The sequence below is a fragment of the Chiloscyllium plagiosum genome, unplaced genomic scaffold, assembly GCF_037043375.1.
Source record: "Chiloscyllium plagiosum isolate Xiang-an unplaced genomic scaffold, Cpla_swu_hap1 HiC_scaffold_45, whole genome shotgun sequence".
Classification (NCBI taxonomy): Eukaryota; Metazoa; Chordata; class Chondrichthyes; order Orectolobiformes; family Hemiscylliidae; genus Chiloscyllium; species Chiloscyllium plagiosum.
In genome coordinates, this window is record NW_028270183.1 from 57,354,201 (window position 1) to 57,377,991 (window position 23,791).

Below are 23,791 nucleotides of genomic sequence, written 5' to 3' on the forward strand. Positions count from 1 at the left end.
GGAAAAGTTTAGGGAGAGTTCCGTTCGGTTTCATTCAGAGCATTCTAAATCAGTTACTTTTGTTACAGCACTATTTGACATGGAGCCGTCACTCTCAATCCCCCGAGCATGTGGCCATTCGCATTCCACGGCTCTGGAAATTTTGGTTGGTGCATGGTTGGAATGGAACCTCACGTTTTGAAAGGGACATTGTTTATCGTATATTCGGCTGAATTGATAAACGTGTCTCTGGCACCTCCGGTACAGTGGAAACAATTTTCACTCTGAAACCAACACATGATTAAAAACAGTGGTAACAATGTGTCAACAAAATCTGCAACAGCGAGCGAATGCGCTCTTATGTGGGGTTGCAACATTGCAAATTGAATATATAGCTGTGAACCGATGAACAGATAATAATGCCCCGACATGAAACTGCATTTGCCAAGTCTTCTCCACTCACTCATTCTATCGATACCTGTTTGCAAAATTCCACATCCTTATCACAATATGCTCACCCACCTATTGTGTATCGCAGCATTTCACTCTGCCACTTCCTCCAAGTCATTCAGTCAGATAAAACATTAAATCCGATGACAGAACAATCTGGATTTCTCTAAATATATCTTTCCAAATTTAAAACTGCTCATTAAACTCGATCCGGTGATTTCTGTTAAATAGACAACGGACAGACAATGCTGCTTTATTATCCAACACCGAGAAAGGCTTTCTTGTGCAATGGACTTTTACATAGCCCCTTATTGATTGCTTGCTAAAATTCAAATGTACTTTACTGAGCATCGTCCTTCACCAAGTCTGCAGGTCATGCAACCAAAGAAATCTGTCAGATTGTCATCGTGTGATTTTCCTTTCAAAAATGATGTTGACTCAGTTTGACTGTAATCATCTCTTCTAAACTTTCTGCTTTTCTTAATTTGCAATGGTGGTTCACATTTTCGAAATGACAACAAAGACATTTGAGCAGGTGGAAGCAATTTAACCCATCAAGTCAGCGACAAGTTTCAATGAGATCACGGTTAATTTGGTTAATCCTCAACTCCCCTTTCGGCCTCATCTCTATGGCCCTCGATTTCCGAAGTGACCAAATGTCTATCTTTCTCAGCCTTGCATGTATGTAGCCTTGACAAACATCTTTTGCAAACAACTTCACAGATTTGCTGCCCTCTGAAAGAGACAATATCCTCCACACCTAAGTCTTCCTAATTGGCCCCTTCCGCTGTGAGGAGGCCTTCTGGTGCCACATTATCCCAGGTGTATATCAGAGCAGAAAAATCCCTCAAGGTCGGTCTGCACTGTCCAGTGCCAGCTCTGAGTGCTTGCAGCATTTTCTTTTTTGACTTTTGAATGAACAAATAGACCTGAATCTTCTTCAAAAACACTTCAGTGGCTGTAATTTCGCTGGCAGTGTAGTGCGCTAGAAAGTCGAGTGCTTGATCACGAATATATCACTCTCAAAATGTTATCTCTTTTTCTCTTTCCACAGTTACCGCTAGATCAGTCGGATTTCTGCAGTATTCTGTGAATTTTCTGTTTACAAGTGCTGCATTTCATTAAATTCCTTCAATCACAGTCTTCTGGACACTGACCCTGTTCAGTGACAATACTTCCTCCTGATCGTCAATGTGCCAATCCCCACCGCTCCCTCCCCCATCAAGATAAACAGCTGCACAACAGGACCTCTGCATCTCCATTAATGATGACCGACTTGACACTGACATTTTTTACAAACCCACCGACTCCCACAGCTACCTGGATTACACCTCTTCCCACCCTACCTCTTGCAAAAATGCCATCTCGTATTCCCAATTCCTCCGCCTCCGCAGGATCTCCTCTCAGGAGGACCAGTTCCACCACAGAACACACCAGATGGCCTCCTTCTATAGAGACCGCAATTTCCCTTCGCACGTGGTTAAAGATGCCTTCCAATGCATCTTGTCCACATCCCGCACCTCCGCCCTCAGACCCCACCCTTCCAACCGTAATAAGGACAGAACGCCCCTGGTGCCCAACTTCCACCCTATCAACCGTAATAAGGACAGAACCAAATCATCCGCCGACATTTCCGCCACCTCCAAACAGACCCCACCACCAGGGATATATTTCCCTCCCCACCCCTTTCCACCTTCCGCAAAGACTGTTCCCTCCGTGACTACCTGGTCAGGTCCACGCCCCCCTTCAACCCACCCTCCCATCCATGCACTTTCTCCTGCCACCGCAGGAACTGCAAAACCTGCGCCCACACCTCCTCCCTCACCTCTATCCAAGGCCCTAAAGGAGCCTTCCACATCATCAAAGTTTTACTTGCACATCCACTAATATCATTTATTGTATCCGTTGCTCCCGATGTGGTCTCCTCTACATTGGGGAGACTGGGCGCCTCCTCGCACAGCACTGAAGGGTACAGCTCTGGGACACCCGCACCAATCAACCACACCACTCCGTGGACCAACATTTCAACTCCCCCTCCCACTCTGCCGAGGACATGGAGGTCCTGGGCCTCCTTCACCACCGCTCCCTCACCACAAGACGCCTGGAGGAAGAACGCCTCATCTTCCGCCTCGGAACACTTCAACCCAGGGCATCAATGTGGACTTCAACAGTTTCCTCATTTCCCCTTCCCTCACCTCACCCGAGTTCTAAACTTCCAGTTCAGCACTGTCCCCATGACTTGTCCGGACTTGTCCTACCTGCCTATCTCCTTTTCCACCCATCCACTCCACCCTCTCCTCCCTGACCTATCACCTTCATCCCCACCCCCTCACCCATTGATCCCTATGCTACTTTCTCCCCACACCCACCCTCCTCTAGCTTATCTCTCCACGCTTCAGGCTCACTGCCTTTATTCCTGATGAAAGGCTTTTGCCCGAAACGTCGATTTCGAAGTTCCTTGGATGCTGCCTGAACTGCTGTGCTCTTCCAGCACCACGAATCCAGAATCTGGTTTCCAGCATCTGCAGTCATTGTTTTTACCATCTTCAGTTAACTGTCTTGGCTGCAAAGAAAACCTCGGGAATCTCTCCAAATGCCAGGAAATCTCAACCCTGGACATGGTGCAAGGCAGAGGAGTGTTAAAGAGATTTTGGGAAAATATTATCAATTGTCAGGTGGAAAAAATGTTAAAGAGGCAAACCATATAACCCAGTCTCCAACATTGTGAATCTTCAGAAACTCTGTGAGAAATGAAATCCAAAATCAGAAACTGCTGACAAAAACTATCTGGTTTGGCAGTACCTGTGGGAGATTATTGAGTTCTGATGAAGTTGTTAAATATTGTCCACGATTATCTCTACATGGATGCTGCCAGACCTGCTGAGTTTTGTCGTGGAAAAAGTATAGAGAATCACCAGGAGAGTTCTTCAAGAAGTCGGTCTGTTTTTTGCAAACGAAAAACCGTGACCCCGAGAAAGCAGATTCTCGAATGCTCTCGAACTTCATTGTCCATGGTTTTTTATACATTTTTCCCATGCTTTGTTTGCTTATCAACATGTCTAAATATATTAATCAAAGTACCTCACACTCGCTACACAATAAACCAGTGATGTTAGTTCCCATCATCTCTTTAATTGTTCATTCTACTTAACGTTATTCTCATGTGACGGTTAGATATTTAATGTCAGCTTTCGCAACAATGGTCTTTCATTCCAGACCCTACTTCATATTTTCCCGATGTCAAAATTAGTTATTTATTGTCAATAATCTCAATCAGGCTGACTTAATTAACTATTAATTTGACACTTAATGTCATTTCCCAAATATGTATGTTCCCAATCGAGTCATAATGATACTTAACAGGAAGCCTAACTTTACTAACTGTAATCTAATCTCACCATCGAGACCTTTCAGCGTCAACGTTCTTTGCTAATTAGTGTGAGAGAATTCCACTATTCTTATCTCATCCTGCATTCTACAGGCCCCTTGCAACAGATCGCCAGTGGGGTTCATGCTTTAAGCCTTCCCTTGCTTTCATGCTTTAATCCTTCCCTTACTTTCATGCTCTTTATTTTTCATAACAACATTTTGTCATTCTGACCAATGGCAGTCATTCCTGGCACTGGATATACTGACGGTGAAGGGTCAGTGATCAGAGCGGACTGTCCCTGTAGTTCTGCTCCCGACTCTCCACCTCCCGCTCTTTTAGTAAACTCTCAGTCTCCTGGGAATTGCATTGTTCCCAATTTTGCCGGATTCCAGGCCTTTAACCTTGGCTGAACAGACAGTCGATGGTCTGAGGAATATCATTCCCAAACGTCTCATGTCCGAGGTAATAACAATTAATAACGATGTCTGTGCATCCTCCTCTCATATGTGAAAATCATTGTTGCGGACTGTAGGAACATTTATTGACCGACATTGAGGAGGTTTTGAACCAGATCAAACTCCTATGAGTTAAGAAGATGGTCGAGATCCCTTTTTCTTTTCCCCTGAAGGCAAATGTACGGCAATGCAATTCAATTGGTGAAACATACAGGCTTGAACCGAAACACAATTTACTTCGCACTATCGCTGTAGCACAAACAAAAAAACAAAGTGTGGACTAACCCAACTCGATTGGAAAACTTAACGAAATGAAACATCATTTAACGACGAAACAGTCAATGTTCGAATATAGTAACATTGCATAAACCATACAAAACTGGTCTTCCTGCTACCGGAATGTAATTGTGAAACTTGAACGGATGAGAAAAAGGTATAATGTGATGTTTGTAATTCTTAAGCTTCCAAATGGTTTTGAGGTGCGAATGTATTTTAACCTTGAAGAAATTTGACGCATTTAAACCTCCTTCCTGTCCACGATAGTGGCTGTTGAATCTGTTCCGAATTTCCAGCGGCTTCTGTAATTTTTTAAGGTTTCTGACGATAGCAATCTCTCACTTTTCGAACAAAACAAAACGAACCTTATGTTGCGAACAATATTCAAATAAGCAATGGGCAGCAGAGAGGAAAGCTTTCGAGCAACGCTGCCCGGATTGTCTCGGCAATTAACAGGAACCATCGCCATGAAAACCCTAAAGCAACCTGACAAATTCATTTCGCCACAGAATGCAACGTTGGTGCTCAAGACTTTTCCTTGCAAAACCACAGGAAAAGCCACAACACTGCGATGGCTGGGAATCGAATCCAGATCAATTGCTTGGAAGGCAGCTATGCTCACCACTACACCACCACCGCGCTTAGCTCAGCTGTTGTCCCTTTTCCCAAACACACATAACAAGACCGTGATAGTCACCAACTGAACTGGGGCTGAAATCAAAACAAGAAATTGCTTGTAAAACCTCAACAGGACTGAAAACACCAGAATCAGAAGCCTTCAGCTCTTAAGAACAATCACTGGATCCAAAAGGTTCACTCCCCAGAAATGCTGCCGGACCTGCTGAGGTTCCCAGCAATTTTTGTGCTGTCTCTCAGATCTGCAACATCTGCAGTTCTTTGTCAAATAGAAAACAAACGTTGACCCATTGAAGGGGATAGTTGATCAGGTGATAGTCCTCTTCATCCACAGATATAGATGGGATGGAGAATAGGATCATAAAATTCTTACAGTGTAGACACAGGCTATTCGGCTCATCATGCATCCCACCAAGTCTCACCCTCTACGCTATTCCTGTAACCCCGAATTTCTCATGGCTAACCATATAACCAACACTCACTTGGACACTATTGACTATTGAGCGTTGCATATCCACCCTAACCTGCGCATCTTTGGACTGTGCGAGGAAACTGGAGCACCCGGAGGAAACTCACGCAGACACGGGGAGAATGTGCAAACTCCACACAGAGAGTCTTCAATCAGACAGGGATCTGGGTAATTGGAGAGGTTTCAAGAGGGAGTGCAGATTGGTTTGTGAATGATGGGCCGAAAGCCTGATCTCAGTGCTGTAAAGGCTCTACAGTAACATGATTCCCTACATCCAGCATTCAACACAGTTTGCATTTTGTTTTAATCCGTCCTGTCATTGACATTATTTTGAGTGAAATGTATAGAGAGAGGTTGTTTGCGCATTCACACAGATCTGTGGTTTGATGGGTCAGGAGCAACATACAAAACAACAACTGGCGGAGGGAGAATTGAATTCCCCCTCCGAATCTGCCGAGGACATGCAGGACCTGGAACTTCTCTGTCACCACTCACTCACGACCCGGCGCCTGGAGGAAGAACGCCTGATCTTCCTCCTCAGGAACCTCCAAGCCTCGGGCATCAATGTGGCCTTTACCATTTGCCTGATTTCCTCCTCCGACCACCTTATCCCAGTTCCATCCTGCCAGCTTGGCACCATCCTCATGACCTGTTTACCTGCCAATCTTCCTTCCCACCTATCCGCTTCACCGTCCTCTCCGACCAATCACCTTTACACCCACCTCCATCCATCAATTGCGCTCTCCGCTCCCTTCTCCGCAGCCCCACTCCCTCCCATTTATCTGTCCACGATGGACACTCCCAGCCTCATTCCCGATGACGGTGTTTTGCCCGAAATGTCGACTCTCCTGCTCCTCGGATGTTACCTGACCTGCTGTGCTTTTCCAGTATTACTCTAACCTTGGCTCTGATCTCCAGCATCTGCAGTCCTCACTTTCACCTCGCATGACTGAATTCCTGGCCCTTACAGATCGAATTGGGTCTCGTGTTTTCATCATGAATTTCATTTTGTTTAATATATTTTATTTTAAAAATCATCACAATATGTTGATGCACTCATGAGCATGTAATGCCTTTGGACAGAACAATGCCTCCTTTCTCTGTGAACAAGTAGAATTAAAGGAATCGGTTTGGAGAATGTTTTCTCTCACAGAATCAGGAATAGGGAGTTATAATTCTCTCTGAAATAAACACAGGCCATTCAGAGGAATCTGATAAGGTCATGCAACATCTGCCGAGAGACGGGAAAGGTTAGCTCATGTGTTATGAGAGTAGGGGAATTCAGCAGACCGGTAGGAAGTTAGAAAAGTAATAATTACTGAACAATTGGAATGGGGTTAACGCTGAAGAAAGAATGAGAGGTCTATCCAGCCTGTTTAACATGTTCAGTCTGTTCTAGTAGTCAATCCAATCAAAGCTAGACTTAGATTTCATATCCAGTTTCCTGTGCAATCCACATATCCCGTGATTCCCTGAGAAACCAGCAATCTGTGTCTTCCAATCTGAAATGCACTCAATCAGGGTGCATCAACAATCCTCAGGGACAGAGAATATTAAAGACTCAGAGGCCTTAGAGTTAATCGCTCTCTCCTCATCTCATTCCCAAATAAACTGACCCTTACACTGAGGGTTCTGTCAATAATGACCAAAAGATCTGTAAATGGTGTAACTTTAACACTGACTTCTCTTCACAGATTCTGTCAGACCTGCTGAGCTTTTTCTCAACTCCTGAGACTGTGTTATCGTGTTCTAGATACCCAGATCCACAGGATCAATTTCTCACCATCTACCCTCTGAAGCCTGTTCAGAATTTGATGAATTCAAATGAAATCGTATTTCAATTTTCTCGAATATGGACACAATTTATTCAAAAGCTCAGCATTGGAGCACGTGGGTTTCAAACAGTGACCTTTATTTTGTGGTTCATTAATGTGTTTGGCTCATTGCCGCTGGGTTACCACGTCTTCCTCAGATATAATTGTTCTGGCGAAGTTGATGATGAGTTAGCGTCTTGAACTGCTGCCATTCATTTTGTCCAGATAAACCCATAATGATGTAAGGGAGGGAGTTCCAGGATTTCCAACGAATGGCACTTGTGGAACTGAGACGTTTTTCCGAGCCAGGGTGGCGAGTGGCTTGATGTGGCATTGTCAACTGGTGTCCCATGTATCTGCTGTGCTCAGTGTTCCACGCGATAATGCTGTGGTTCTGGAAGCTGCTCTGTGAGGAACTTTGGGCAATTTCTACAGTGCATCTTGTCTGTGGTACACTTTAATGCTACTGAGTGTGGGTGGTTGAGACAGAGAATGTTTGTGACTGTGGTGCTGAGCAAGCTGCACTGCAAGTTAATTCTACCTAATTATGGGGAACATAACTACTTGCCATCATCATCAATCCATTTCACATCTGGACCTCCAGTGATTACACGGATGTGGTGTACAAGTCTGTTAGTTGCTCAAATGAACATGAACTTTTAACTAGATTCACCTTTTCACGGGTATTACGCTGAGAGACCTCACGCGACTGTTCCACTTTGTCATCAACATTTCATCTGTAAAAATTGGGAACGAGCTGATGGGACACAGATTGTGCTGCAGATGGTTAGACACAGCGCAGTGTTAGTTACTGCACACTGAATCTGTTTGGCTTTATGCATGTGTTTCTCTGAATGTGTGTGTGCATTATCGTGTGTTCCTGTCTCTGTGATTCTGTGTGTGTCTACCCATCTATCTCTTCCTGACTATCTGTGCTTATGAGAGTGTGTTTGTGTCTCATTGTGTGTATTAGTGTGTGTCTCCATGTTTATGTATCTCTGGATCTGTACTCTGTGCAACGGTCTCTCTGTTATTTTCGGGATTGTGACAATTGAAATGTGGTTTAAACCTCAATATATCGGTACCTCTGACTATTCCTCTTGGGCTTGAAGTGATACATTGCTTTTGGTTATGTTTGAAGGTGTGTGTGTGTGTGTGTGTGTGTGTGTGTGTGTGTGTGTGTGTGTGTGTGTGTGTGTGTGTGTGTGTGTGTGTGTGTGTGTGTGTGTGTGTGTGTGTGTGTGTGTGTGTGTGTGTGTGTGTGTGTGTGTGTGTGTGTGTGTGTGTGTGTGTTTTTGCGCCTGTCTCTGTGTATGTGTGACAGACGGAAATGCGTACAGAGACTCAGACACAATCACATAAACAGAGAGATGTGCAAAGACACATACAGACAGAAGCACACATACCGACTTAAAGAGACACACGTGCACATGCAGTCACACAGACATACATACACAAGCGCACAGTTGTTGATGGAGACAGCAAAAGTGCTACTATTAGAATTTCTTTTCTAAAACTAAATGAGAAATTAATAGATTTTTGGATTGTTTGACTTTACAGGAAATTTGTCCATAATTTTGTCCGGACAGCTGCGCCTTTAACAAGTTTTTGAACGAAATAAGAGAATGGTGGTTTAGTTAGTAGAGTGCGAGGTTAATGTTGAAAGAATGAAAGCAATTTGAATCGATGAACCTATTTTACTATCCCTGCGTTTTCCAGACTTTTCAAAATGGCCGCTGATGCTTCTGAATTGGGTCGACGTGCTGTCTTGTTCCAGGATGATGAATTAGGAATTGAGAACCTGGAGGATATTTCTATTAGAATCAATACTGATCATTGGAAAAGTCCTCTTCCATCAGAAAGGGGACTTTGGGATTGCTGTTAGATCTTCAGCACTTCGAAGACCACCCAGCAAAGAACAAGGAAATACAAAATTACACAGATTGTAATCCACTGGCCTTCTTTAAAAGTTTCAAATTAACAATGCATCATATTTTGATGGTGTCGTTTGTTGTAACCATTGTATTATACACATCACTAGAAAACCGAATGTGAATTCAGATATATTGTCCTAAAATACAAATGGTGAAATACGTAAAAGCTTTAAGAAATGCGAAGGTTGCATAACATTGCAAGAAGGGAGAAATAATAAATAGACTGCACTTTTTATAAAAAGTGTGCATCATGTATTTTGCAAGTAAATGCGTTTTTGAAATGACATTTTAGTTTTCTCAGGGCGAATACATATAAAAACATTTTTTTAAAAAAAGAATTAAGTGTAATTGTGGACTAAAATGTGAAAAGAGCGACCTTACAAAAGATCGAAATTGGAGGATAGCTGCAAGGTTTGACAGCAATTCACCTGATAGTGACCCAATAATTGAAATGTGATTGGAGATGAACGGAGTTATACACAGATGCAGCCTTTGTTTGTGACAAGGAGCTCATGGATGATTGACCACTAGTTCACCACTGACAAAGGCTGTCTGCTACCAGCAACGATGTGATTGGTTCTCAGGCAACTAAACAGCTTGGGACTCTGAACAAGATACAGGGAAGTCTTCAACTGCTCAGGAGCTCTCTCTGTTCGCGGCAGTGATAGGTGTTTTAATCCTGAAGAAACCTGGTTTATTTTTATTTCAGCTGTTCCTATGAGCCCTGTCTTTTAATGAGTGTATTTGAGACTGTTTGCAAGTATTAACCAGTCCTTCTGCATGGTGTAACTCAATGACAGCCTCCAAGATGCACTGTCCAAATTTACCAAGGCTCTAAACAAACTACATTCCAAAGACATGACAACGAAGAAATGGAAGGGCAGAGGTAGCAGATGAATGGGAGGGTTATGACTTGGAGCCAGTGATCAAACCTGGTCAAATGAAGGGAAGATGAAGAGAACTGATGAGGAGAGGAGATAACGTCAGGAATTATGGGATACAGTGAGATTTGGCGATCTGGATTCAGAATTGGCTGGCTGGCAGAAGGCAGAGAGTGGTTGTAGATGGAAAATATTCTGCCTGGAAGATAGTGTTGATTGGAGTCCCGCAGGGCTCTTTTCATGGACCTCTGCTCTTTGTAGCTCCTATAAATGACTTGGATGAGGAGGTTGAAGAGCGGATTAGTAAGTTTGCAGATGGCACTAAGGTTGCAGGTATCGTCGACAGTATAGACGGTTACTTCAGGCTGCAACGCAACTTGGATAGGATGCAGATCTGAGCATGGCAGATGGAGTTCAACCTGGATAAACGCGAAGTGATGCATTTTGGAAGGAGGAACACGAATGCTGAGTATAAGATTAAAGATAGGACCCTTGGCAGTGTGGATGAGCAGAGGGATCTGGGTATGCAAGTACATAGATCCCTCAAAGTTGCCACCCAAGTGGATAGGGTTACTAAGAAAGCATATGGAGTATTGGCTTTCAAGGAGGGGGATTGAGGTTAAGAGCTGCGAGGTTTTGCTGCAGATCTACAAGTCCCTGGTGAAACCACTCTTTGAATATTGTGTCCAGTTCTGGTCGCCCTATTATAGGAAAATGCAGAGGCTTCGGAGAAAGCGCAAAGAAGGTTTACCAGGATGCTGCCTCGACTGGAGGGTTTGTCTTATGAAGAAAGTTGGAATAAGCTCGGACTTTTCTCTCTGGAGAGAAGGAGGAAGAGAGGAGACCTGATCGAGGTATAGAAAATAATGTGTGGTATAGATACAATCAATAGGAAGAGACTTTTCCCCCGGACAGGATTGACTGGTATGAGAAGTCATAGTTTGAAGATATTAGGAGGAAGGTGTAAAGGAGATGTCAAAGGTCGGTTCTTTACGCAGAGAGTTGTGAATACATTGAATCGGTTGCCAGCTCTGGTTATGGAAGCTGAATCATTAGGGACATTGGTGTGACTCCTGGACATGCATATGATAGCAGTGTGTTGAGGGGTGCGTAGTATAAGTTACTATAATTGACATTAGGATTCAGTCTCGTGGGCCAAATGGCCTGTTCTGTGTTGTACTTTTCTATATTCTATGTTCTATGAGTGCGTACACTTGGTATATCTAAACGTAAGGTGTCAACCTGGTGAAGCTACGACACAGAACTAGTTGCATGCCAGAAACCATAAGAAGCAACGGATAGACAAGGCTAACTGACTTCATCACTCACGGATCAGACATAATATCTGCAGTCCTGCCAGCTCCCATCATAAATGATGCGGGACAATATAACAAATCATTTCTTTCACATGAACGTCGAGGCTGAGGGATATGAAATAGATCCTTTCGAAATTATGACAGACATGGAAGTAATGGATAATGGAAGTCTTTTACACAGACCACAGGAGACATAGGTTTAAAGTGTTATCGAGCAGACCAGTCCCAGACGTATGGTATGCATATTGATTTTGCTTGTTTTATGATAGTCATACATTCTGAGAAACAGTGAAGAATATTGTGTTGCATTCTTTCCAGTACAAATCATACCTTACATAAGGACATCAGTTTAATATTGTTTCACAGCTTTTGAACAGGTGCAGAAAAGGATCAACTCTATATGTGACAGGTCCATTCATAAGTTTGATAACAGCACGGAAGAAATTGTTCCTGAATCCATTGGTGCGTATTTCCAAACACTTGCATCTTCTGTCCGATGGAAGAGGTTGGGAAAGAGCATTGCGGTGGTGGGAGGGGCCTTTGATTGTGTTGGCTGCATTCCTGAAGCAGTGGGAATTCAAGACTGAGTCAATGGAAGGAAATATGATTTGCGTGATGGATTGTGTTAGGTACATGCGTCTCTGCAATTTCTTGCAGTACGGCCAGAGCAGTTACCATACGAAGCGTCTGGATAGAATGTTTTCTGCAGTGCAATATTAAAATTGATCAGAGTCATTGCCAAAATGCTAAATTTTCTTCCCCGTCTGAGGTGGTAGATGCATTGATGTGCTTTCTTGGCTGTAGAGTTGACATGGATAGACTGATTGTTTGTGATATTTATTACTCGGAACTTGAAGCTGTCCATCACCTCCAAATCAGCACCAATGACAGAGACCAGTGTGTGTCCTTCAGTCCAATTCATGAAGTCAATGGCCAGTTCCCTTGTTTTGCTGACATTGAGAGAAAGATTGTTGTCTTTACACCATGTCACTAAGCTCTCTTTCCTGTAGGAGAAAGTGAGGACTGCAGATGCTGGAGATCAGATCTGAAAAATGAGTTGCTGGAAAGCGCAACAGATCAGGCAGCATACAAGGAGCAGGAAAATTGACGTTTTGGGCATAAGCCCTTCTTCATGAATAAGGAAGGTGTGCCAAGCAGGCTAAGATAAAAGGTAGGGAGGAGGGACTTGGGGGAGGGGCGTTGGGAATGCGTAGGTGGAAGGAGGTTAAGGTGAGGGTGATAGGTCGGAGAGAGGGTGGGCGCGGAGAGGTCAGGAAGAAGATTGCAGGTTAGGAAGGCGGTGCTGAGTCCGAGGGTTGGCACTGAGATAAGGTGGGGGGGAGGGGAAATGAGGAAGCTGGAGATATCTGCATTCATCTCTTGTGGTTGGAGGGTTCCTAGGCGGAAGATGAGGTGCTCTTCCTCCAGGCGTCTCTTGCCATGGTCTGGCGATGGAGAAGGCCAAGGACCTACATGTCCTTGGCCTTCTCACACCACTGTGCCACCGTGCCGCCCACGGTTTCCAACTCTCCTCATTCATTGTGATCTGCAGGACAGAAAGTTAAAGATCCAGTTCTCGATGTGAGGAAAGTCCTAGGACTCAGAAATGTCGATGAGTCTTGTTGGCATTAGGGTCTTCAAGGCAGAGCTAAAGCCAATATACAGAAGTCTGATATAGGTGTGCATGTTATCCAGATGTTCCAGAGATGAGTGAAGTGCCAGAGAGATGGGCTCTGCATGGATCGATTACGATCGTGGCGAAGTATCGAGGACCTCAGCAATCTGGGAGTTAATGTGTGCCATTCCTAACCTCTTAAAGCACTTCATAGATGAGATCGGCCATGATTGTATTAAAAGTCGGAGCAGGTTCGAGGAGCCGAATTCCAGTCTCATGCTCCTATTTCTTGTGTTCATTTGTTCTTTATAGCTCAGAGGGAAACATGTTAACGAATGGTCCTGGCAGACAATGAATATCCACACACACAAATCCCATTTCTCGGCTATAAGCCCATCGTCTTGAAGGTTTCAGCAATGCATGGGATTATTGAAATACCACACAGGTAATATGAATGCTTATGATTCAAATATTCATCCTAGTCATGAGATTGTGTGAGACTTTACGTTCTTCTATGTGTATGGTAGCCGACTGTAAAATGAACCTCAGCAGGAACTGCAAAGAGGAGGGGATCAGAGTAAAGAGCACAAGCAGTCCAAGAGCTGCAAATGTTGTTAGAAAGAGGACCACCTGCACAACAACTACCCAAGACAGAGGAGGGGGGCCTGGGAGTGAGGATGTCAATCCAATATTACCAGAAGTGTTAACGTGAGTTTATCAATCAATGAATTAATTAAAATTTGATGAAGAAATGTATCTGGCTCTCTCTGTCACTGTCCGTCCCTCTTTTTTTAAAAGTGATAAAATGCCGCCCTCTGCTGGCCTCTCAGTGTCACTGTACAAGCAGCATATTTTTATTCTCTGGTAAACTTTGCTCCTGTCCCTGTACATTCTATTACTTCTGACAGTCTCACAATGCCCTGAATGACTCAAAGACGCAAGCGGCTGCGCAGTGACGTCACAAAAAGAGTGGCCACAACCAGCGCGGAAAGTCAGACACTGAGGAAGTGAGAGGAGTCAACAGGTGACTCGTGCCAGGGCCGTGAGGTGAGGAAGAGCGATCCCCTCTGGCCGCCACGAGAGGAACCAGCAACCACTTTCTGAATGAAAGCAACTAGATATTTTTGGAGAACTAGGTCATTTATTCTCATTTCATCATTCCATAACAAGGCAGCATCCACCCCCTGAAATACGTCAATACTATAGTACAGGAAATGTATAAATGTTAGGAAACACAGAACGATGAAAAGGTTTAACATTGTTGCTTGGACAGAATTTCAGCAGTGGCCCTGTTTTCTGCCTCCCTCCATTTTCAAATCGAAAAGTTACATTTGTTGCTTCCGAGTTTAAATGAACCTTCTCTGAATTTAATTAATGGAGAAAACAAAAGAAGTGGGAGAGCAATAGTAATAAGGGGATTGCATTGTTCGGACATCAGGCAGATATCTGTGACAGTGCAGATGCGACACCAGGTAGCACGCTGCCTCCCTGGTTGCAGAGTCTGGGATGTCACTGAGTGGCTGAAGGACACTCTGAAAAGGATACTAGCAAATATAAGATGTGGCAACTGATTGAGCCTTGAAAACAGTATATAGGAAGCTGTGAGATCAATTGACACCACAAGGTTTAATACAGAGTAAAGTTCCCTCGATGATGCCTAACCAAACATTATGAAGATATGTATAACCTGAGAAATGATAGAAATTTAACTCACTCCAAACTATCAGCACAGCAACACACGTGCATACGCGCGCCCGCGGGCACACACACACACACACACGCACACACGCACGCACACACACGCAGTAATTCTCGATTGTCATCCAAGAGGGTTCCCATTTTCAACGAAAATAGATGTATTCCAGAACTTACTCACAGAGTTCTTTACTGGATTGTTTCTGTTCATTTTGGATTCTAAATTAGATTCCTGATTCGTAACATCCACATGGACAATTTTCCTCAAACCATGTGCCATGTCCTGCTCACAACAACTGCATTTGATTCCAATACGGTATGTTGTTTGATACAGGAACCTTTCTGTGTCGGGGGGATTGAGTCTTGAGTCTGACCCAGGTGTGTGAATGTCCTGTTTGTCTGACATCCAGGATGGTTTAATGAAGCTTTGATGTTTGGAAATCCCGATCTGTACATTTTACAGTCCCTCAGTAGAAATGTATTTATTTTCAGTCAAGTACTCCTTTAATCTGGATCTTATTAATTGATTCAACATCATTGTCCACAACCTTGGACACAAATCGGGAGAGTGATGGCGTCACCAAATATTTGGACAGTTTGGCAATTATGACCAGGACTTGGGCCGAGGGAGGTGAAGACGTTTTACTGTGATCGTACAGGAGATATGGACACCATGAAGCATCTCCAAAATGATCACTGATGAATGTGGCAATTCACAGATATTCTGGGCGAGCAGAGCGAAACAGGCAGACACACTGAATAAGGAACAGAGAGTGACAGAAGGATTTTGAGATTTCCAAAAGACATCTGCTCAAGTCAGTCTTGATCTAAAAACTGAGTATATTATTGGTGAAACTAGTTTACAAGTAAATTGTGAAGTGGAAGTAAGCTGCTGTCAAACAGATCGATGTAGCGATGGTAAGTGAATGGACAAAGCCCTGTCCATTACAATACAAAGTGGAGAGTGTCAGGGAGAATCGACAGTGACTTTAGTTTAAATGGGGAGATGATGTAGGACTCTGACGTAGAGAGGGATCTGTGTGTCCTGGGATATTAAAACACATTGAGTTAATCTGCAGGGGCAGCAAGGTATTAGCAAGGCAAAGGGATGAAGTTTTCGTTTGTTCATCGGACGTGAGCATCACTGGCTGGGCTCAGCATTTATCCCTCATTCCCATCAGCCCTTGAGAAGATGGTAGTGAACTGCCTTATTGAACTGATGTACTCCATAAAACTATATTTTTGGAGAAACTGAATGTCGCAGAAATTAAACTGCAGCTTTTTGTATTCCCAGTCCCAATTTTAAACTTAACTGGGTAGCACAGTGACTCAGTGGTTAGCATTGCTGCCTCAGAGTTCCAGGGACTCGTGTTTGATTCCAGTATCGTGCGACAGTAAATGGAGATTGAATGTTCTCCCCGTGTTTGCGTGGGGTTCTTTCGGATGGTCTGGTTTGCTTCGACATGTGCGGGTTCAGTAATATTGGCCATGCTAAATTGCCCATAGTGATCAGTCATGTGAAGGTTAGGTGCGTTAGTCAGGGAAATGTACAGTGATAGGGCAGGGGAATTTCACACCTCTGGGATGATATATTCATTTACTCTATTCTGAGTGAGTGACTGGAATTCTATGTGTTGTCAGCAAGCTGATGTACAGCAGAACAAAGTCTCTAAGCTAATTGAGGGGAGCAATTCGTAGAACAGGGAGAGAATAGGAAAAAAAAAAACAAATTGCTGATAAAAGCTCAGCAGTTTTGGCAGCATCTGAACAAAGAAACCAGAGTTACCACGTCGTATCCGGTCACCATTTATCTGAGCCAGACCTGAAACGTTAACACTGATTTCTCTTCACAGATGCTGCCAGACCTGCTGAGGTTTTTCAGTAACTTTTGATTTTGTTTCTGATTGACAGCATCTGCAGTTCTTTCAGATTGTATTTCGGTAGTGAATGGGGTTAAGTTCAGAGTAAAGCTGTTTCGGCACTTCAGCTTTTCTAACTCCCAGACCATGTTCACCGTGGAATTAGATTTGCGGAATACAGGGTTAATGGTAGGGTTCTTAGTCAGGTGGAGGAACAGAGGGATCTTGGGGTCTATGTACATAGATCTTTGAAGGTTGCCACTCAGGTGGATAGAGTTTGTAAGAAGGCCTATGGAGTATTATCGTTCATTAGCAGTGGGATTGAATTCAAGAGTCGTGAAGTGATGTTGCAGCTGTACAGGACTTTGGTTAGGCCACAGTTGGAGTACTGTGTGCAGTTCTGGTCGCCTCACTTTAGGAAAGATGTGGAAGCTTTGGAGAGGGTGCAGAGAAGATTTACCAGATTGTTGCCTGGAATGGAGAGGAAGTCTTACGAGGATAGGTTGAGAGTTCTCGGCCTTTTCTCGTTGGAACGGCGAAGGATGAGGGGTGACTTGATAGAGGTTTATAAGATGATCAGAGGAATAGATAGAGTAGACAGTCAGAAACTTTTTCCCCGGGTACAACAGAGTGTTACAAGGGGACATAAATTTAAGGTGAAGGGTGGAAGGTATAGGGGAGATGTCAGGGGTGGGTTCTTTACCCAGAGAGTGGTGGGGGCATGGAATGCGCTGCCCGTGGGAGTGGTAGAGTCTGAATCATTGGCGACCTTTAAGCGGCATTTGGATAGGTACATGGATGGGTACTTAATCTAGGTTAGAAGTTCGGCACAATATCGTGGGCCGAAGGGCCTGTTCTGTGCTGTATTGTTCTATGTTCTATAATGATGAAGTCAACCCCTATCCCCACACTGTCCCTATCAAATGCACTTAGCATAGTTATATCACTGGCTTATAGGCAAAGTACATTTCCCTGTACACTTTCTCCAACTAAACCTCCTAGGGTCAGGGAAAAATAGGGTTACATACAATGTACAGATATGTCCACAAACACTCCCGTGTCAGGGAAGCTCTGTGTTAGATTACAGAGTAAAGCTGCCTCTACAGTGTCTATCACAAACTCGTACATAGCTCATACGCACAGAATCACTGTCATGCAGTCACACATGTTCAGTCACACGCACAGTAGAGCATTGCAAACTCCTGATCTCAGAATCTCACACTCGAACACAACGTCTCACTCAGCCAATCTCAGCCACCAACTCTCAGTCAATCAGTCACAGACACCTCAAAGCCACACTCGCTCATTCACATACACAGTTACTCTTTCGCAAATGTATACTAATGATGCACAATCCGAGAGGCTTGCTTAATGGTAAATCAATTTCTTTATTTTTAGAGAACACAAAATTTGAAGGCAAATTACGTCAGGCTGGTCCTTGATAAATGCCTTTTATCTGGATAAAATACATCTTACTTGACGCTAAATCTCTAACAGATTCTGAACAAGACCACGCACCTACAATTCAGTAGCTGACCTGCCATATTACTGTCGTATTTTCGTCTTGAAGTTTGGAAAGTTAGACAGACTTTTAAAAATCTCTGGGCACTGACTTTAAAAGGATTCTGGAATCTGCATCTTAATCCATATCCTGCTTTTACAGGTTAATTTGTAAATTAACATTTCTACAATGTAGGAATGTATGAATGGAAAAAAAGCTTTTCACACATTTGCCCCTCACCTGTGCTGACAGAATTCAGACTCAAACTGAAGCTTCTCTGCTCCTGCATCCAGTTTACCATTGTACCATTTGGTTCAGATTATCCCTCCTCTAACATAGAAATTGCATCGATTTACATCCCAGTTTATTTCATCTGCAGGATGCCGAGAGATGAAAATGTATAAAGTGTGCGATGTGTTTTAATCTGCCAAACCAGGACAAATGATTCCAAAAGTGTCAGTAGCCATTAAAGGTTTGTTTCAGGTAGCCATTTCATGTCAGCACAGCGCTGACAACGACTTTATAAACAGGGAAAGGCAAGAACGGGTTGGGGACTTGGGAGTCCATGTGCAAATGAATGCAGGGTAGATTCACAGAACTATAGTTGGACGGCACGGGTTCAATGGCCATGGAAATGACACAAGCCCAGGACTGTATCCCTGGAATTTTGAATAGTCTAAAATGAGGAAAGTTTGAGAGTCAATGAGAGGAACTGCAGGATTAGATGGGGAGAAAATATCGTTGTTGCTTCTAGAATCTATAAATAGGTTCAGTGTCGAGTAATCTAACAATAGACTGGGACCCTTTGAAATCTCAGGCCACGTTCAGCATGAGGTTAGGTTTTGTTTTAATCACCCAACACTGTCCCCATCAATCTCTAACACAGGCATAGGGTTAAATACAGATTAAAGCCCAATTACACTGTTCCCATCAACCACTCCCAGGACAGGAACAGCACTGAGTTAGATAAAGAATAAATCTCCCTTTGCATTTTCCACATCAAACCCTCCCAGGACAGGAAAAATACTGTGCCAGATAGTAAACAAAACATCGTCCCTATAAGCAGAAAATGACTGCATTCCATCTGCTGCTGCCTTGCCTATTGTGGGCCACAGAGTGAGCTCCGAAACATCTCCAGGGCAATCTTATCCTGTAGCTGTGGCTGTGGCTCTCTATCTGTGTCTGTGAGTCTCTCTCGGTTTCTGAAATTACCGCCCATTCCCTCAGCAATGTTGAATAAATTTCAAAACCGTTCAATTACGTTTAAAACATTTTCGAATACCCTTAAGATTTTTTTGCAGGGTTTATAAATATCCATCCTCACGTTACTTGCGGATATCCAGTGTAATTCCTCTACATTTATATAGTCCGTAATCTACAAAGCAAATTAACATCTAGGGTCCGTGAACAATCCGGAAGTTCCATGAAGTGTCTCTCTTTATTGCATGCGATTGGTCATTAACAGTAAGTTGAAACTTTATTGCTGGAACAGCACAGCAGGTCAGGCAGCATCCAGGGAACAGGAGATTCGACGTTTCGGGCACAGGCCCTTCTTCAGGAATGAGCAGAGAGTGTTCAGCAGGAGAAGATAAAAGGTAGGGAGGAGGGACTTGGAGGAGGGGAGTTGGAAATGTGATAGGTGGAAAGAGGTCAAGGTGAGGGTGATAGGTCGGAGTAGGGTGGAGGCGGAGAGGTCAAGAAGAAGACTGCAGGTCAGGAAGGCGGTGCCGGGCTGGAAGGATCCGGCTGAGACAAGGTGGGGGGAGGGGGGATGAAGAAACTGGTGAAGTCCAAGTTCATCCCCTGCGGTTGGAGGGTTCCCAGTCGGAAGATAAGACGCTCCTCCTCCGACCGTCGGGTTGTTGTGGTTTGGCGGTGGATGAGTCCAATGACCTGCATATCCTCGGTGGAGTGGGAGGGGGAGTTGAAATGCTGTGCCACAGGTTGGTTGGGTTGGTTCGTCCGGGTGGCCCAGAGGTGCTCCCTGAATCGCTCCGCAAGTAGGCGGCCTGTCTCCCCAATATAGAGGAGGCCACACCGGCTGCAGCGGATGCAGTAGATGATGTGGGTGGAGGTGCAGGTGAATCTGTGGCGGATATGGAAGTTTCCCTTGGGGCCTTGGAGAGAAGTGAGGGGGGAGGTGTGGGCGCAAGTGTTGCACCTCCTGCGGTTGCAAGGGAAGGTGCCGGGAGTGGTGGTTGGGTCGGTGGGGGGTGTGGATCTGACAAGGGAGTCGCGGAGGGAGTGGTCTCTACGGAAAGCTGATAGGGGAGGGGAGGGAAATATATCCTTGGTGCTGGGGTCTGTTTGGAGGTGGCGGAAGTGACGGCGGATGATGCGCTGTACATGGAGATTGGTGGGGTGGTAGGTGAGGACCAGTGGGGTTCTGTCCTGGTGGCGGTTGGAGGGGCGGGGCTCAAGGGCGGAGGAGCGGGAAGTGGAGGAGATGCGGTGGAGGGCACCGTCGACCACGTCGGGGGGGAAATTGCGGTCCTTGAAGAAGGAGGCCATCTGTGTTGTACGTATTTTGAACTGGTCCTCCTGGGAGCAGATGCGGCGGAGACGAAGGAATTGGGAGAATGGGATGGCGTTTTTACAGGGGGCAGGATGGGAGGAGGTGTAGTCCAGGTAGCTGTGGGAGTCGGTAGGTTTGTAGTAGATGTCCGTGTTGATTCGGTCGCCTGAGATAGAAACAGAAAGGTCTAGGAAGGGGAGGGAGGAGTCCGAGACTGTCCAGGTGAATTTGAGGTCGGGGTGGAAGGTGTTGGTGTAGTGGATAAACTGTTCAACCTCCTCGTGGGAGCACGAGGTAGCGCCGATACAGTCATCAATGTAGCGAAGAAAAAGATGGGGGGTGGGGCCAGTGTAGTTGCGGAAGATGGATTGTTCCACATACCCTACGAAGAGGCAGGCATAGCTGGGGCCCATGCGGGTGCCCATGGCTACTCCTTTTGTTTGGAGAAAGTGGGAGGATTGGAAAGAAAAGTTGTTCAGGGTGAGGACCAGTTCGGTCAGTCGAAGGAGGGTGTCGGTGGAAGGGTACTGGGTGGTACGCACTGACCTTTACACCGCTGAGGCCAAACGCCAGCTCGCAGATACCTCCTCCTACCGTCCCCTTGACCATGACCCCACCCCCCACCACCAAACCATCATCTCCCAGACCGTCCATAACCTCATCACCTCAGGGGACCTCCCATCCACCGCCTCCAACCTCATAGTCCCACAACCCCGAACCGCCCGTTTCTACCTCCTGCCCAAAATCCACAAACCTGACTGCCCCGGACGACCCATCGTCTCAGCCTGCTCCTGCCCAACCGAACTCATCTCGGCATACCTCGACACGGTCCTGTCCCCATTAGTCCAAGAACTCCCCACCTACGTTCGTGACACCACCCACGCCCTCCACCTCCTCCAGGATTTCCGCTTCCCCGGTCCCCAACGCCTCATCTTCACCATGGACATCCAGTCCCTGTACACCTCCATCCCCCATCACGAAGGACTCAAAGCACTCCGCTTCTTCCTTTCCCGCCGTACCACCCAGTACCCTTCCACCGACACCCTCCTTCGACTGACCGAACTGGTCCTCACCCTGAACAACTTTTCTTTCCAATCCTCCCACTTTCTCCAAACAAAAGGAGTAGCCATGGGCACCCGCATGGGCCCCAGCTATGCCTGCCTCTTCGTAGGGTATGTGGAACAATCCATCTTCCGCAACTACACTGGCCCCACCCCCCATCTTTTTCTTCGCTACATTGATGACTGTATCGGCGCTACCTCGTGCTCCCACGAGGAGGTTGAACAGTTTATCCACTACACCAACACCTTCCACCCCGACCTCAAATTCACCTGGACAGTCTCGGACTCCTCCCTCCCCTTCCTAGACCTTTCTGTTTCTATCTCAGGCGACCGAATCAACACGGACATCTACTACAAACCTACCGACTCCCACAGCTACCTGGACTACACCTCCTCCCATCCTGCCCCCTGTAAAAACGCCATCCCATTCTCCCAATTCCTTCGTCTCCGCCGCATCTGCTCCCAGGAGGACCAGTTCAAAATACGTACAACACAGATGGCCTCCTTCTTCAAGGACCGCAATTTCCCCCCCGACGTGGTCGACGGTGCCCTCCACCGCATCTCCTCCACTTCCCGCTCCTCCGCCCTTGAGCCCCGCCCCTCCAACCGCCACCAGGACAGAACCCCACTGGTCCTCACCTACCACCCCACCAATCTCCATGTACAGCGCATCATCCGCCGTCACTTCCGCCACCTCCAAACAGACCCCAGCACCAAGGATATATTTCCCTCCCCTCCCCTATCAGCTTTCCGTAGAGACCACTCCCTCCGCGACTCCCTTGTCAGATCCACACCCCCCACCGACCCAACCACCACTCCCGGCACCTTCCCTTGCAACCGCAGGAGGTGCAACACTTGCGCCCACACCTCCCCCCTCACTTCTCTCCAAGGCCCCAAGGGAAACTTCCATATCCGCCACAGATTCACCTGCACCTCCACCCACATCATCTACTGCATCCGCTGCAGCCGGTGTGGCCTCCTCTATATTGGGGAGACAGGCCGCCTACTTGCGGAGCGATTCAGGGAGCACCTCTGGGCCACCCGGACGAACCAACCCAACCAACCTGTGGCACAGCATTTCAACTCCCCCTCCCACTCCACCGAGGATATGCAGGTCATTGGACTCATCCACCGCCAAACCACAACAACCCGACGGTCGGAGGAGGAGCGTCTTATCTTCCGACTGGGAACCCTCCAACCGCAGGGGATGAACTTGGACTTCACCAGTTTCTTCATCCCCCCTCCCCCCACCTTGTCTCAGCCGGATCCTTCCAGCCCGGCACCGCCTTCCTGACCTGCAGTCTTCTTCTTGACCTCTCCGCCTCCACCCTACTCCGACCTATCACCCTCACCTTGACCTCTTTCCACCTATCACATTTCCAACTCCCCTCCTCCAAGTCCCTCCTCCCTACCTTTTATCTTCTCCTGCTGAACACTCTCTGCTCATTCCTGAAGAAGGGCCTGTGCCCGAAACGTCGAATCTCCTGTTCCCTGGATGCTGCCTGACCTGCTGTGCTGTTCCAGCAATAAAGTTTCAACTTTGATCTCCAGCATCTGCAGACCTCACTTTCTCCATTAACAGTAAGGAAGCGTTCCTATGAACTTTTTCACTGAGACGCCATCAGGAGTCCTGAGGATCACTTTGATTCTCAGACTGACTGTTCATGGTCACTGCAAAGAAAAATCAAATTTTCGAGATGCAGGAAAATCTTAACGAAAATAACTGCTGATGTGCTTTCCCAATGTAATCACTGATACTTTTTAGGATGAGATTTTGAGGAGGACATTTAGCTGAATGAAACCAGGAGCAGGACGAAGCCATTCAGCCCCTACAGCCTTCCCTCCATTCAATGTGATCATGCCTGATTCCCAATCTCAACGCTATATTCCCACTTGCTCTCCAGAGGTCGTAGTAGAGAATGGTACAATTACAACAATTGGTTCACGTTTGTCGGAGGAATCGAA

The 23,791-nt window shown here is 45.7% G+C and overlaps 1 non-coding gene across 1 annotated transcript; it reads right to left on the reverse strand.

Annotated features, from left to right (window-relative positions):
- Positions 1–5,097: 5,097 nt before the first annotated feature.
- Positions 5,098–5,169, reverse strand: trnag-ucc (transfer RNA glycine (anticodon UCC)). Its single transcript has one exon. It is a non-coding gene; the product is annotated as a tRNA-Gly (tRNA).
- Between the last annotated feature and the right edge of the window lie 18,622 nt (positions 5,170–23,791).